This window comes from Tenrec ecaudatus, chromosome 11, assembly GCF_050624435.1.
Source record: "Tenrec ecaudatus isolate mTenEca1 chromosome 11, mTenEca1.hap1, whole genome shotgun sequence".
NCBI lineage: Eukaryota > Metazoa > Chordata > Mammalia > Afrosoricida > Tenrecidae > Tenrec > Tenrec ecaudatus.
This window is the reverse complement of record NC_134540.1, coordinates 145,166,248-145,181,323: the sequence shown is the minus strand read 5'-3', so window position 1 is coordinate 145,181,323 and position 15,076 is coordinate 145,166,248. Positions and strand designations below refer to the sequence as shown.

At 39.8% G+C, this 15,076-nt stretch overlaps 1 non-coding gene across 1 annotated transcript; it reads right to left on the bottom strand.

Moving 5' to 3' along the window:
• Positions 1 to 13,370: 13,370 nt before the first annotated feature.
• Positions 13,371 to 13,505, bottom strand: LOC142462001 (small nucleolar RNA SNORA5). Its single transcript, XR_012787152.1, has one exon. It is a non-coding gene; the product is annotated as a small nucleolar RNA SNORA5 (small nucleolar RNA).
• Between the last annotated feature and the right edge of the window lie 1,571 nt (positions 13,506 to 15,076).

The following is a 15,076-nucleotide window of genomic DNA, read 5'->3' as shown; positions in this document are numbered from 1 at the left end:
GAGAAGATATCATGCTTGCTAAAGAGGAAGGGCAGGAAGAGAGAGGAAGGCTCAATGAGATAGATTGACACCGTGGTTGCAACAATGGCTCAGCCATAGGGACAATTCTATAGATGGCACGGGACTGCTTGTGTCTGTTGTGCATAATGTTGCTATGGGTCAGAATCCATGCAGTGCCACCTAACAACAACGACCACATGACAACTTAACATGAATAGACGTTATTATCTCACATGATTCGAATCATACTGTCCTCAGTTAAAATGTCTAGAACTACCATGTTGCACCAAACTACAACACATTGGATGCTTTAATTTTTGGAACAAAATTATCTCATATATAAAGGACTGCAGATGAGATTTAAAAAAAAAGAAATATTTTCTACTTAGTTTTCTGGTTGCAATAGTTTGTTTCCTTTTTTCTACAAAACAATTCAAAATGTAGCTGCTGTAAATATCTTGTTTATCTCAAAATATATAACACTGAGCTTTTTAATGAAAGGAAATAGATATCTTAAGTACTACAACTTCATGTTCCTCAACAACGTCATTAGCTTTCTGTAGCAGGGTTAGGAATAGAGAAGACAGGACAGTTTCCATTAATTTTCATTTGTGTGTGTTTGTGTTTGTTTGAGTTCTGAGAACAAAGTTGTTTTACTGAACAGTGTTCTCTATTTCACCTCACTCGAGGTACAAATTCCTTTGGATTAGAAGGATATTCTTGTGGTGAATGTGGTGCATTGTTTTGGATAGTTGCCATGTTTTCCATTCTCCAAAGAAAAAGGAGAAATTACAATTATATAAGATTAGATCATTCTGTTCATAAATAAAAATACCGCCCAGAAGGTCTTAATTACAAATAACAACATACTCTCTTCCTGTTGGTTAAAGTAGTCACAATTTTAATGCAATTCCCTTTAAGACATGCATAGAATGTTCCACTGTGCACTTTAAAGAGCTCGATGATAACCTAATCTTCCCTCACTGAAGCGATATGCTTGAAGAAACATATCTAATTGTCACCCAAATTTCTGTAAGTTTTCCTTTAAATGTCATACAATGAATTATGCATCACTTGGCATATAAGACATGAAAAATGCAATGGAACAATATTTGCTAAGTTATCCCCCCCGCCCAACTTCTGAGACATACACAATTGGTTCTCTAACACATTTATTGATGCTTATTGACAGAAGAAATCACAAAGTGAATATTGCTCTGAAATAATTTTCTCAGCATTAGAAAACCTCAGGCCTATTTCAGATGCCTTTACTCACAAATCTTGCATGGCTTTAAACTTAAGTCGAATAGGAAACTGATTATTTTGTAAAATTGAGAAATGGTTTGGAAAAGCTTAAACATGTAATTCACTTTCCAACAATCACATGCATATGTTTTTAATAGTTTCCTCTAAGATCCAAATGCATATTTCTTTGGAGTTAAACCCCCCCCAAAAAACTGTTCACATGTAACATGACTGGAGTGAACAAAATCTTTCCAAAATCTTTCCCACTAAGATGTGAACATGAACACCTAAGGTAATGTATAATAAACTAACTAGTCTTTAGTGGAAAATGTTTCCGCTACTAACTCTATATAGTCAGGCCTATTTGTCAATGTAATGAAATGAAAGAGGCTCATGCATTTGGTGACAAGGGAATGACTGTAAGTTTGAGTGAGGACATAGCAGAAGAAGTGAACACTTCTGGATCTGTTAGCGGAATGGAGTCACTGGGCAGAAAATTAGAAGACCTTAAATCTAATCCTCAATGCCAGTAACATTCACTTTGGGGTTTCCACAAAGCTCCATGATGTTTGTGTCCATAATTTCTGGCATTCTTAGCTTTATAATTCTCTTTAAAATTTAATTTTCTTAAAATAGCCTGTCGAATTCCATTTCAAGATTTTTTTTTAAAGTAGTGGATAGTAGAGGGAAAAAATGGTACAGAAGACAGGACATTAGCCATCATTGATCCTGGTTGTACTATAACTACCAGCCTCCAATTTTCCTTTAAATAGAGACAAGAATTTACAGCGTATTCTGAGGCAAAATTAAAGGAGCAAAGATAAAGGAAAAGTTTTCTAACAGGCTACCGCAAGCAGATTGCTTCATCTGATGGAACCACCAGAAGCATATTTCTTATAAATATCATGAGGGGAGATTCCTATGGGTCTCTATTTTTCCACACAGCTGGGGATTGTAGAGAAATATTTATTTGGACAAAGTTAATTTGACACATGTGATACCACCTGCTGTCAGTATTGTATATATTTTTTGCTTGCTGTGAAAATGCTCTGATGTTATCCTCCTGTGTCGAGGTACAGAAGAAAGAACCATCTCCACCACCCTCCTGCATTTTCCCTCTGTGAAAGACGTAGGGCTGTAAAAAAAGATGATTTGCACAACTTGAATGGAAGACCAGAAAGCTATTTTTTATTAAGATGTTAACAACAGGCCAGTGAAGCTGTCAGTGCTGGCTGTCATCATTCTTTGTGGCGCAGAGTTCCCAGCATGACAGCGGCCATCTAGACTTCTCATAATCGCACCACTATGAAGTCCGCATTTAAATATCACATAAACTCAGGTTGAGTCGAAGAGGTCCAAAATGGATGATTTATTCTATGGGAGGTCACCCAACATTGTCAGCTAAGAACATATGAAGGGGTGCCCCCCAAACAAATGCACAAACAATTGCACTGGCGGAGCAGAGCTGTCGTAGTACACATTTTCCCCACCGTGTGAGCATCAAACAACTCGCTCTGGGTTAGTGCACCCAGTGGAATCACCTGGGAAGGTTCTCTCTGGTCATAGTGAATTATTTTTGTAATAGCAGTTTCGATTAAACCTCAGTTTTGTTTTGTTTTGCTGATGGTCAAATTGAGAGAAGAGCATTTGGCTATGAAATTTTGTTCTCCGCTTGGGAAAAATGCTACCGAAAGTGTTGTGATGTTGAACACAGGTTACAAGGACAGCACTATGGGGAAAGCCCCAGTGCATGCGTGGTTTTCTTGTTTCAAAAGAGATGAAATACTGATTCATGACATACCTCATTCTGGGCATCCATTAACATCCCCAACAGATGAAAATGTCTACTTGTAGTCCATTTGGAGTTCGTTCCTCCAGGTCAGACTGTTAATCAAGTGTTCTATTTAGAGGTTCTGAAAAGAGTGTGTGACAGTGTGTGACAAAACAGGCCTGATTTTTGGCAGATGGGTGACTGGTTTTGCCACCATGAAAATGCACCTGCTCACGCAGATATTTCAGTGTGCTGATTTTTGGCAACAACAAAAAAATGCCTCTCTTACCCTACACACTTTATTCCCCTGACCTCACTCCACGCAACTTATTTTTCTTTCCACAAATGAAGAGGCGCATGAAAGGACAGCAATGTGATGACACATAACAGGTGAAAAAATAAATGAGGAAGGTGCTGTCAGCCATCCAAACAGGGAATTTGAAAAAGAAATGTTTCCAAGAATGGATTCTCAGATTTGGCAAATGTATTAAGTATAATGGAGAATACTTTGAAGATGATAAGGTTGTTTTGTAAAATAATTTAAGTACATGGCTCTGAAAAAAATTCTGATTTTTTTTGGTACCCCTCATATACATAATGCCATAGCATCTCTGCTCTGTCCTCAGAGACCATGAACACGATCCCAGAGTGTCTTTACTATCAAACTGTGGATTTCCATGTGCTACCTTTGAAGTTACGAGCCCCCGTGGTGACTGAAATATCTGAGGTTCAAAGCCACCAACTGCTCCACCTGAGAAACAGGTGGTAATTGGATTCCCTCCAGATGTCAGCTCTGCAAACACTATGTTGTTGTTGTCAGGTGCCATCTAGTCAGCTCTGACCCACACTGACCTCATGCACAACAGAAGGAAACACAGCACAGGTCTGTGATGTTGTCACAATTGTCCCCGTGCCTGAGCCCATTGATGCAGCCACAGTGTCAATCCATCTCTTTGAGTAGCTTCCTCTTTTTAAATTTTTAATCATTTTTTTGGGGCCTCATACAACTCTTATCACAATCCATACATCCATCCATTGGGTCAACCACATTTGTACATATGTTGCCATCATCATTCTCAAAATATTTGCTTTCTACTTGAACCCTTAGTATCAGCTCCTCATTTTCCTCTCCCTCCCCCGCTCCCATGAACTCTTGATAATTTATAAATTACTATTATTTTGCCATATCTTACACCATCCAATGTCTCCCTTCACCCACTTCTCCACTGTCCATCTGACAGGGAGGAGGTTATATGTAGATGCTTGTAATCGGTTCCCCCTTTCTCCTTCACCTTACCTCCACCCTCCCGGTATCGCCACTCTCACCACTGTCCCTGGATTTCCGGTGTTTCCAGTTCCTATCTGAACTGGAGTACATCCTCTGGTCCAGCCAGATTTGTAAGGTAGAATTGAATCATGATAGTGGGAAGAGGAGGGGAGGAAGCATTCAGGAACTAGAGGGGACAGCCCTTCTGCAAGCTTCCTCTTTTTTGATGCCCCTCCAATTGACCAAGTGTGCTGTCCTTCTCCTGGAACTGATCTTCTCTGATAATATGTTCAAAGTATGCAAGATGAAGTTTTCTCTTCCTTGCTTATAAAGAAAACTTTGGCCTTACTTCTTCCATTGTCAATCGGTTCGTTCTTTTAGCGTTCTATGATACTTTCAGTATTCCTCTCTAGCACCACAATTCAAATGCATGAATTATTTGGTCTTCCTTGTTCAATATTCAACTTTTAAAAAATAGTGTTATTAGGGACTCATACAACTCTTATCGCAATCCATACGTGCATCAATTGTGCAAAGCACATTTGTACATTCATTGCCTTCATCATTCTCAAAACATTTGCTCTCCACCTAAGCCCCAGGCATCAGCTCCTTATATTTCCCCTACCTTCCCACTTCCCCATCCCTCATGAACACTTGTTAATTTAGAAATTATTCTTTTGTCATGTCTTGCCCTTCTGACATATCCTTTCACCCCCTTTTCTGTTGTCCGTCCCCCAGGGAGGAGGTTATATGCAGATCCTTGCAAACAGTTCCCCTTTCCAACCCACCCTCCCTCTCAGTATAGCTGCTCACACCACTGGTCCTGAAGGGGTCATCCGCCCTGGATTCCCTGTGTTTCCAGTTCCTATCTCTACCAGTACATCCTCGGGTCCAGCCAGATTTGTAGGGTAGAATTAGGATCAAGACAGTGGGTGAGGGGAAAGCATTTAGGAACTAGAGGAAAGTTGTATGTTTCATTGTTGTTACATCACACCCTGACTGGATGTCTCCTCCCTGAGACCCTTCCATAAGGGGATGTCCAGTGGCCTACAAATGGGCTTTGAGTGCCCACTCCACACTTCCCCCTCTAATTCACAATGATATGATTTTTTTGTTCTGATAATGCCTGATACCTGATCTCTTCGACACTTCGTGATCACACAGGCTGGTGTGCTTCTTCCATGTGGGCTTTGTTGCTTCTGAGCTAGATGGTTACTAGTTTACTTTCAAGCCTTTAAGACCCCAGATGCTATATCTTTTGGTAGCTGGGCACCATCAGCTTTCTTCAACATATTTGCTTGTCACCCACTTTGTCTTCAGCAATTGTGTCAGGAAGGTGAGCATCATAGAATGCCATCAATATCCAACTTTACATGTATATGAGGCACCGGAGAATGGAGCATGTTCTTGGATCAGGAATTCTTAGTCCGATGTACCTTAGCATCACAGTCTTACCATAGAGTAAAGCACTAGCATGTAGTTCTACTCTGGCCTATTGGATTGCTATGAGATGGAACAGAATTTCTGGTAATAGGTTTTATTGTTTGAGTAGATTTATTGTTGTTAGGTACCAGACAGCTGACACTTGACTCATACTACCCGGTGTATGATAGGGTGAGACGGCTAGATCGAATTTTCTTGGTTGTGACAACCATGGAGGCAATTTTCCAGGACCTCCTCCCATAAAGCTGAATAGTATGTTTGAAATGCTAACCTTTAGGTAAACAACTGATAACAAACTGCTTCTGCCACCTAATTCCTTGATTTAGTATATTTTTTTCCTTTGTTATATTTCTCTTAATTGCATGGTTTAATCATTGGAAGAATTTACACCTGAGAGAAACAAGAGGTATGTCAGATGAGTAATGCAGGGCCACTCTCTCACTGAGCCTGGTAATAATAATGGTAATCAGGTGGTGCTGGTGGTTGGGTGATGGCACAGGGGGAGGATGGTAAGTGGCACCTCAAAGCCAGAGTGGGCAGGCCACTCTAGTACCTGGGCACTACTTTAAAAAACTGAAAAGAAGCCAGATCATTTACCATTTGTGGAGGTTGGAGCCCAGGCCCCTAGCACCCTCAGCTCTGCCCCTGTTAATGTTGCTCTTCTCTCTGCATAATTTCTACTCTCTTATTTCCTGATGATACACTGATATTTCTCTCTGCTCTTTGATAAGGAATTCTAATAATGTTCTTTTTAAATTTGGGGGTTACATATTTTATTTGTTTGTCATTTTTGTTTTTCTTGGGGGGCAGCTATGAAAATGAGACACTCAGTTCTCCTGGGACAGAAAAAAATGGTTTACTGGCAGCCTCAGCTACACCCCCTGAGTTCTAGCACCTCATTCCTGTTGGGGTTATTCCTGGGTAATGATCTGGTATGTATCAGAGATAGGCCATCCCTGTGTTCTAAAGGAGATCTGCTATTAACCACATCTTTGTCTATCGGTGGAGTTGTAGCAGAGCCATATTTTGAAAATATGGTTTTATTTAGCTTTAGTATAAGAAAAAAAACACAAAAACCTTTCAATGATTTAAAAGCTGCCTGTGAGCTAGCAGCCATGATGCAACAAGAAAGTGTTCTAACATTGATCATGGTGATGACTGCACAACTCTTTGTAATACAATTCAGCTTGTGAATCATAAGGAGTCACTCTGGTGCAGCGGGTAATGTGTTGGGCTGCTAACCTCAAGATGGGCAGTCTGAACACATGCACAGCTTCATGGGAGAGAGATGAGACTTCCTACCTCCCTAAAGAACTACACTTTCAATAACCCACATGGGCAGTTCCACCCTGTCCAAATGGTCACTATGAATTGCTATCTACTCATTGGCAGTGAGTTTGATGTTTTATTGAATTAATATGTGAATTATATGCCAACAATTGCATGTGCAACAATTGATGGTGACGGTTATTGAATATGAAGCAAACAGTGTTGGCTCAGTCCTTTAAACCTGTGGACAAATTTGCTTCACGTTGAAAGACAAATTGGAGTTGTTTATAGATTGGATCTCCGTAAGCTGGGAGGACTATCTTTTCTAGTGTCAACTCATTTCTGCAGTTCTCAAAATTGAACTGATAGGCAAGGTTGCCTATGCACTTTCCTCTGGTCTGGCAAAACCTCTTTAAGAACCATACTGCAAGCTGAGGCTTGCACAGCCTCCTACTCACATCCTGTCCAGTCACAGGTCAGATTGACATTACAGTGTGACGTGTCTACTTCCTTTATCGTGTCCTGCACAAGCATTTCCCCGAGAAAATCTCTTACACATCTACTCTGCTTTGGCGTCTACTCCTTGAAAGACTTTAATTGGCAGATTTGTCAATCTTATTAAATACTCAATATGTCAGTCCGTCATACTGTTGGGAATTGCAAGTTACCAAGATGTTGGAAATTATGTCACCAGTATTTCCACTACCAACAGAGTCACCAATGGTAGTCGGGTTTCACTGGAGCTTCCAGCCTAAGGAAGAGATTAGGAAGTAAGGCCCGTTGATTTACTTCCTAAAATTATGTAATAGCTCCCTATGGATAACAATCTAATATCAATATTGCTCAATGTAGTGCTGTAAGATGTATCTGTATGTCAGATAGCATTCAGAATTATGGTAGTAGCAGCAATAGACTCAACTGTACTAAGGATTATGGAAATGATACAGGTCCAGATATCATTTTATTACAGTGTTCCGGGTTACCATGAGTCCAAGGCAACTCCATGGCAATTAACAATAACATGTTCTTAAAAGTCCAAAGTTACAATGAACAAAGAGAATTTGAGAGAAATTTTAAAGTATAGAGCCACAAAAAAACTCACTCTCATAGAATCCACTCTAATTCAGAGTGGTTCTACAGAACATAGTAGCCCCGTGGGTTTCCAAGGCCGTACACCTCGAAGTGGGTGGAAAGTCTCATCGTTCTCTCATAAAGAAGCTAGCTGTTTCCAACAGCTGATCTTACGTTTAGCAGTTATATATCTAATTAAATTAACTAAGTAAAAACCATAGAATTATATGTATGGTGTATATACATATACAAAAAATATCAATTATAATTTTCAAATGTGAGTCAACATTCTGAAGATAAACTTTCAGGGGATAAAAAATAGCTCTAGACATTTATAAAGACTTTAAGTGTAACTATATCTCTTCCATCTTATCTACTAGAATACAGGATATACATGTAGTCCATTGATTTTAAATGATTTTTATGTTTTGGATTAAACAATGTAAACATTTAGCATACATATGTTTTAAAAATATCTGCTAGATGGTATAACAACAGACAAATATATATATATATATAGTTCCTGGGGGGTAAGATGAAGGAGGAAGGGGATAAAAGAAGGCTGATAGCAAGGAGTTTAAGAAAAAGAAGAAAGAAAATGTGTTGAAACTGATGGTGGCAGCAATTGTACCATTATGCTTGGTCTGATTCAATTAAGTATTGTTATATAAAATGATTAATAAAAAGTAAGTAATTTTACATTTACAGCAAAGTTGGAGTAGTAATACATAATTTTTCTCTATCCCACATTCAGTTTTTTCGGTTGTTAACCATCCCGTGGCATATTTCGCATACTTAATGAACCACTATGAGCCCTGATGGTTTATGAGCTGAACTGCTAACCACCAGCCAGCACTCTGAAAGTATAGGCTGCTCCACCATAGAGAAGCCAGGCTTTCTCCTCCCATAAAGTCTTACATCTTCAAACACCCAACCCACAGGACCAGCTCTACTCTGTCCTATGGTCATGATGAGTTGGAAATGACTCAATGGCCTTGACTTTAGATCTGCTTTGTTGTTGTTTTGTTTCTTAATATATGGTTATTAGCTGACATTAATGTCTTATTTAGATTTCTTCATTTTTTTCTAATTTTCTTCTTGACTATACCAGAACATCACTCATCATTCAAATGATATTTACCACAGTATTCATAGAACCTTGGGTTCCTTCATGTGGCCACAGCTTATTAGATTTCCTGATTTATGTATATTTCAAATCATTTTATCGGGGGCTCATTCAACTCTTATCACAATCCATCCATCCATCCATCCACCCAACCATTGTGTCAAGCACATTTGTACATTTGTTGCCATTATCATGCTCAAAACATTTGCCTTCTACTTGAGCCCTTGATATTTTTAATGAGATTGACAAGTTTTAGAAACACTGGCCTTTTTTTGTATAGATCATACTCATCAGATGATTGACATAAAATAAAAGCAACTGTGAGGATGACACAGGACGGGGCAATTTATGTTAAGTTGCACACTGTGTCTCCAGGGGTCACACCAGACTTGATGATACATAACAGCAGCGACATCAACTGTGTCTTGTCTAATATAAATCGATGACTCTGTTGACAATTCTGCTCATAAACTCTCCTTCCAGTATTTTTGTATGCTATTAGTTTTCAAGTTAAATACGTCATGATCAGATTTGGGTTTGGGTTTTATTTTACTTTTATTTTGCACCTCAAACCATGCTTCTTCTCTGTATTATACTTAACATTGATAACAAAGCCAAACTCATTTCCATTGATAACAAAGCCAAACTCGATTTCAGCTGATAGTTCACGATAATGTTGATAAAATTTCACTATTGTATATAACACAAAATACACTGCCATCAGGTAAATTCCAACTCACAGTGACACATACGGTTTCCAAGACTGTACATTTTTGGGGAAGGGTGGGGGTAGGAGAGATGGGGGCAGATAGCCTCATATTTCTCCCAGGGAGCAGCTGGTGGATTTGCCCTGGTAAACTTCCTGTTAGCAGCTTCATCCCCAACATTTAGCTTCCCCAGCGATTCTTATAGTTTCATACAACTACCTATTAGTACCCTTCAGTTATTGATTTGTGCCACTGTTTTTCCATGCCTCAGTTGTGAAAAGATGGTTCTGAGCACTGTTGTGTGATTTCTTAGACTGGAGGAAATGAGACACCTAAAGAAAGTGGGGTCCTGCCAAGCAGGGGGTTCAACAGCCCTACCGCAAATTACCTGTAACCCTTCGCTCTCCTTTCATTTAGACATGTGTACGGAGCACTGAAATCCGTGATTTCCCCACCATTCCCTCAACAACTCCACTGGCATCTTTTCAACGGACTCGTGGCAACTCCATAAAGGGTTCCCAGGGTCATAAATAGTTATAGGAGCAGATAGCCTCATCTTTATCCTGAAGAGGATCAGTGGGTTGGATCTGTCAACGCTTACCTGACAAAGCTAGAAAGGCTCTGTATGCCTTGATGGTGAGCAAATGGAATGCAGGGAGCACTTCTTGAAGCTTCGCCTCAACTGGTCTGGGTTACCAACAAGGAAAATATGAGGCCATGTACTTAAAACATTATGACTAATTATAGCTTAAAGACTAAATATGTAGACTTTGACTAGTCCCCTGAGACCTGTGTTTTCATATATTTTCTCTCCCACCTGCTGAATTAGGTAAAGAAGAAGAGAGGCAAGAGGAGAAGGAGTTTTAGGCTTATTTCCCTGCACCTTCCATTTATTTTGTAATTCAGCCTTCACACTTGACTTTCAAGAGTACACTCCAGGGCACTTTCACAGCAGAAGAGGGAGAGTCCGAAGCTTATTGGGAACATTTTATTTGTTTGTGCTTTATACCGCTCAGCATTTTTAAGCAGCATTTGCTAGTGAAGAATGATAACACCGTAGCTATCATTTTCACTGGTATCATTCTACTCAAACTTTCTCCTGTTACTTTAATCAAACTAATTCATCATCCAACTTTTCTTTGATGCTTCCAGAGATTCAAAGTTCTCCATATGAGCACTACATCTTTCCACATCGATTTTCCCTATGTTCAGTATAAGTATTATAAATTCTGTTAGTTCTGAGCTAGCTAAATTCCGTGTATTAAATTGAATTTTCAGTTATTTCTTGGAGAATTGAGATTTCACACTGATCCGCACTGCTGTTAGTGAAATCAAAGTGAGGGAAGCTCCTGAAGAATTATTATAAAAATGATATATTTATAGATTTTATTTAATTCAGAGAGGAGTATTACTTCAAATTTTAGTATTTTGTATTTCAGGCTCCCTTTATGAAAGCTAGCCATAATTCAGATGCACCCATCATATGTGAGGCTGTTATTCGATTAAAAAAAAAGTGGGGCTATGGTGTTTTAATACCAGTGTTGAAATAACCTGACTATAAAAGAAAAGGAACATTTCCAGGTAGACTGTTATTATTTTCTTCCACAAGAATTATTTCCCCTTGAAGCCTAAAATAACGAGGGTTCAAGGACAAGTTATATTTGCAGAGTAGAATGCCATAGACCTGAAAACCAAAAACCAAAACTCACTGCCACTGAGTTGGTGCCAACCTGTAGCTAAATTGTAGGACATGGTAGACCTGTCCCTGTGAGCTTCAGAGATTGTAACTCTTTATGCGAATGGAAGTCCCCAATCGTTCTCAGGAAGTGTGGCTGGTGATTTGGATATGCTACTACGTGTGGGCAGCAGCCCAATGCATAACCATTAAGACACCAGGGCTGCTTCCACATAACAGAGGATCCCTACACTTACATTCCTGCCATAGCTAAGCGAGTTGACATTGACTCAATGGCAGTGAGTTTTGTTTGTTTGGGAAGGAACACCCAAATGTGCTTGGAAATGCAGAAAGGTTACTGAGTTAATTAGTTTATTGTGTCAACCTGGCCAATAAACACATGTGCAATTAATTGAAGGGCAGAGGGATAAATGGCTCAGTGAGCCTTGCCTTTCTAGTTCTCAGGTCTCTTGCTTTGTGATGGTCACACCAGGGTGCAGCTGCCTTAGCATTTCCCTGCTTCAGCTGGCAAGGCTCAATTCCTGCAAGACATCCCCAAGGAGAAGCCACATGGACCTGCCCCGATGCAGCCCTGAGTGCTGGAACACCGGTGTGGAGACCCCAGCCAGTGCTGAGATGCTTACACGGTCACTGACTTGGCTTTCCTCCTGCAGTCGGTATCGTTGTGTCTGTTTGTGAGAAGGAGGAGGACTTTGTGGATTGGTGTTGAACATAATGGTTAATGGGTTAATGTTGGATTTGTGGGCTCTGCAGCACTAGGTTGAGATGTTTTCTTGATGCACACTTAACCTATATATAAAACTCTCTTTTATACATGAGTTTCTGTGGATTTGTTTCTCTAAAGTACCCAGACTAATAGAGCTACCATTTGTCATTGTGTTTGTTTTCCTACAGATAAGTGCATATTAGTATTTGGGATGGACTTTGATTTCCAGATATAAACTAAAAAACAGCATGGTGGAAAAACAGTTCTCAGAAAAGACTATGGAACTAGATGAGTTCCTAATAGAGAAATTCAGAATCAGGACAGACCAGACAGATCATGTGGAGAAAACAAGGTTGTTATAATTGAAGAGCAAGTTGTGATACATAAAATTCAAGCAAAAAACAATATGTAAAATGATGTTCTGAGTTTGAGAGCATCGTACTGGGTCTAGATTTTTGACAAGTGTTCTATTGGGTCCAACTACAGAACATTCTGAAAATGCATGGAACAGCAAACATTGCTTAAATGTTATCACTAGTCTCAGCATCAATGTTCACTGATCATAGTTAACTGATTACCAAATTTCACTTTATTCTAATGGGCATTAGAAAGATCCATTGACTTTTAAGATCTCCAAGAAGAAAAATCTAAAATCTGTTGTGATGGTTATGAGATCAAGAAAATCACATGAAATCATTTGCAGTTATCAAGATGGTCCAGTTGATTCTGACTCTTGGCAACATCATGTGTACACACTAGAACTGCTTCCTAGGCTTTTCAGAAGGACACATCTGTCCTTCTCAGAGCAAATCGCAAGGCCTGTCTTTCGGTGGACCTCTGTGTAGTTTCCAGCCACCGATCTCTTGGCTACCAGTGAATTCTTAATGATTGCACCATCCAGAAGCAGCACGCACTGCTCTTTTCTGAAATCGGTGAATGAGTTCTATAATTGAGGGGACATGTTGCAAAAGTGCTTGAAGACAATGTATATTAATTTATAGCTCATAAGGAGAAAAACTTTAAATAAAAATAATATTTCTACGAAAACAATAAATTATCCATTTTATTTCAATGTCTGTAACAAAATTTATCCCTGAGCCTCAGCAGAGAGGAACAGGGACCATGAATTGCAGTGTCTCTGTGGAAGCCTTTGAGGCCAGTGTCAGCCATGGGTGGGGCAGGCACTGAATTTGACCCAGCTGCAGAATGATCCATTTTTTTTTTTAAGGGTTTCTTTCTTTCTTTTAAAAATTTTATTAAAAGATCATTTTATTGGGGGCTATTACAATCCATACAGCAATTGTATCAAACATATTTGTACATCTGTTGCCATCATTATTTTCTAAACACATGTTCTATTGAGCCCTTGGTATCAGCCCCCCCTCTCCATGACCCCTTGATAAATTATAAATTATTATTATTTTCATATCTTACACTAACTGCTGTCTCCCTCTCTGTTGTTCATTCCCTAGGGGTGATGATGGTGTGGTGTGGCTATCTGTAGATTATTGCGATCAGTTCCCCCTTCCTCCCTCCCTTTCTCCACCTTCCCCCTGCCCCCTTGGTATCGATACTCCCATTCCTGTTCCTGGATTCTGTGTCCTGAGCTCTAATCTCTTATCAGTACCTGCGCACATGCTCCAGTCTAGCCCGAAGGGAAAGGCAAGACTGGGGTCATGAAAGTGGGGTATGAGGAAGCCTCAAGGAACCAGAGGAATATTGTGTGTTTCATTGGTGCTTTACTGTACCCTGCTTGATTTATCCCTTTCTTGTGACCCTTCTGTGAGGGGATGTCTCATTTTCTTTTTTTTAAACTTTTTTTAAAATTTTAACAATTTATTAGGGGCTCATACAATTCTTATCACAGTTCATACATATACATACATCAATTGTATAAAGCACATCTGTACAGTCTTTGCCCTAATCATTTTTTTCTCCTCTTTTCTTTTTTTACATTTTATTAGGGACCCATACAACTCTTATCACCATCCATACATATACATCAATTGTATAAAGCACATCCATACATTCCCTGCCCCAATCATTCTCAAGGCATTTGCTCTCCACTTAAGCCCCTTGCATCAGGTCCTCTTTTTTTCCCCCCTCCCTCCCCATTCCCCCCTCCCTCATATGCCCTTGGTAATTTATACATCGTTATTTTGTCATATCTTGCCCTATCCGGAGTCTCCCTTCCCCACTTCTCTGCTGTCCCTCTCCCAGGGAAGAGGTCACATGTGGATCCTTGTAATCAGTTCCCCCTTTCCAACCCACTCACCCTCCACTCTCCCAGCATCGTCCCTCACACCCTTGGTCCTGAAGGTATCATCCACCCTGGATTCCCTGTACCTCCAGCCCTCATATGTACCAGTGTACAGCCTCTGTCCTATCCAGGCCTGCAAGGTAGAATTCGGATCATGGTAGTTGGGGGGAGGAAGCATCAGGATCTGGGGGAAAGCTGTGTTCTTCATCGGTACTACCTTGCACCCTAATTAACCCATCTCCTCTCCTAAACCCCTCTATGAGGGGAGAATGATCCATTCTTACAGTGAATTTTATTTCCATTCTTTTCCTACACGCAGTCATTTCAAATAGGTATTGTTTCTATTCAAAGTGGTGTAGTTGGAAAAGCAAACTTTAAAGTGAGAGTTTTAGAATACACTGAGGGTAAGGGTCTTCATGCAAGTGCACTTAAAAGTATAAAAGAAGACAGAGGAATACCCAAGAGAAACGAATAGCGCCTCCTTTGAAAGGTATCCTTCGAGCTAAGTCTAAAAT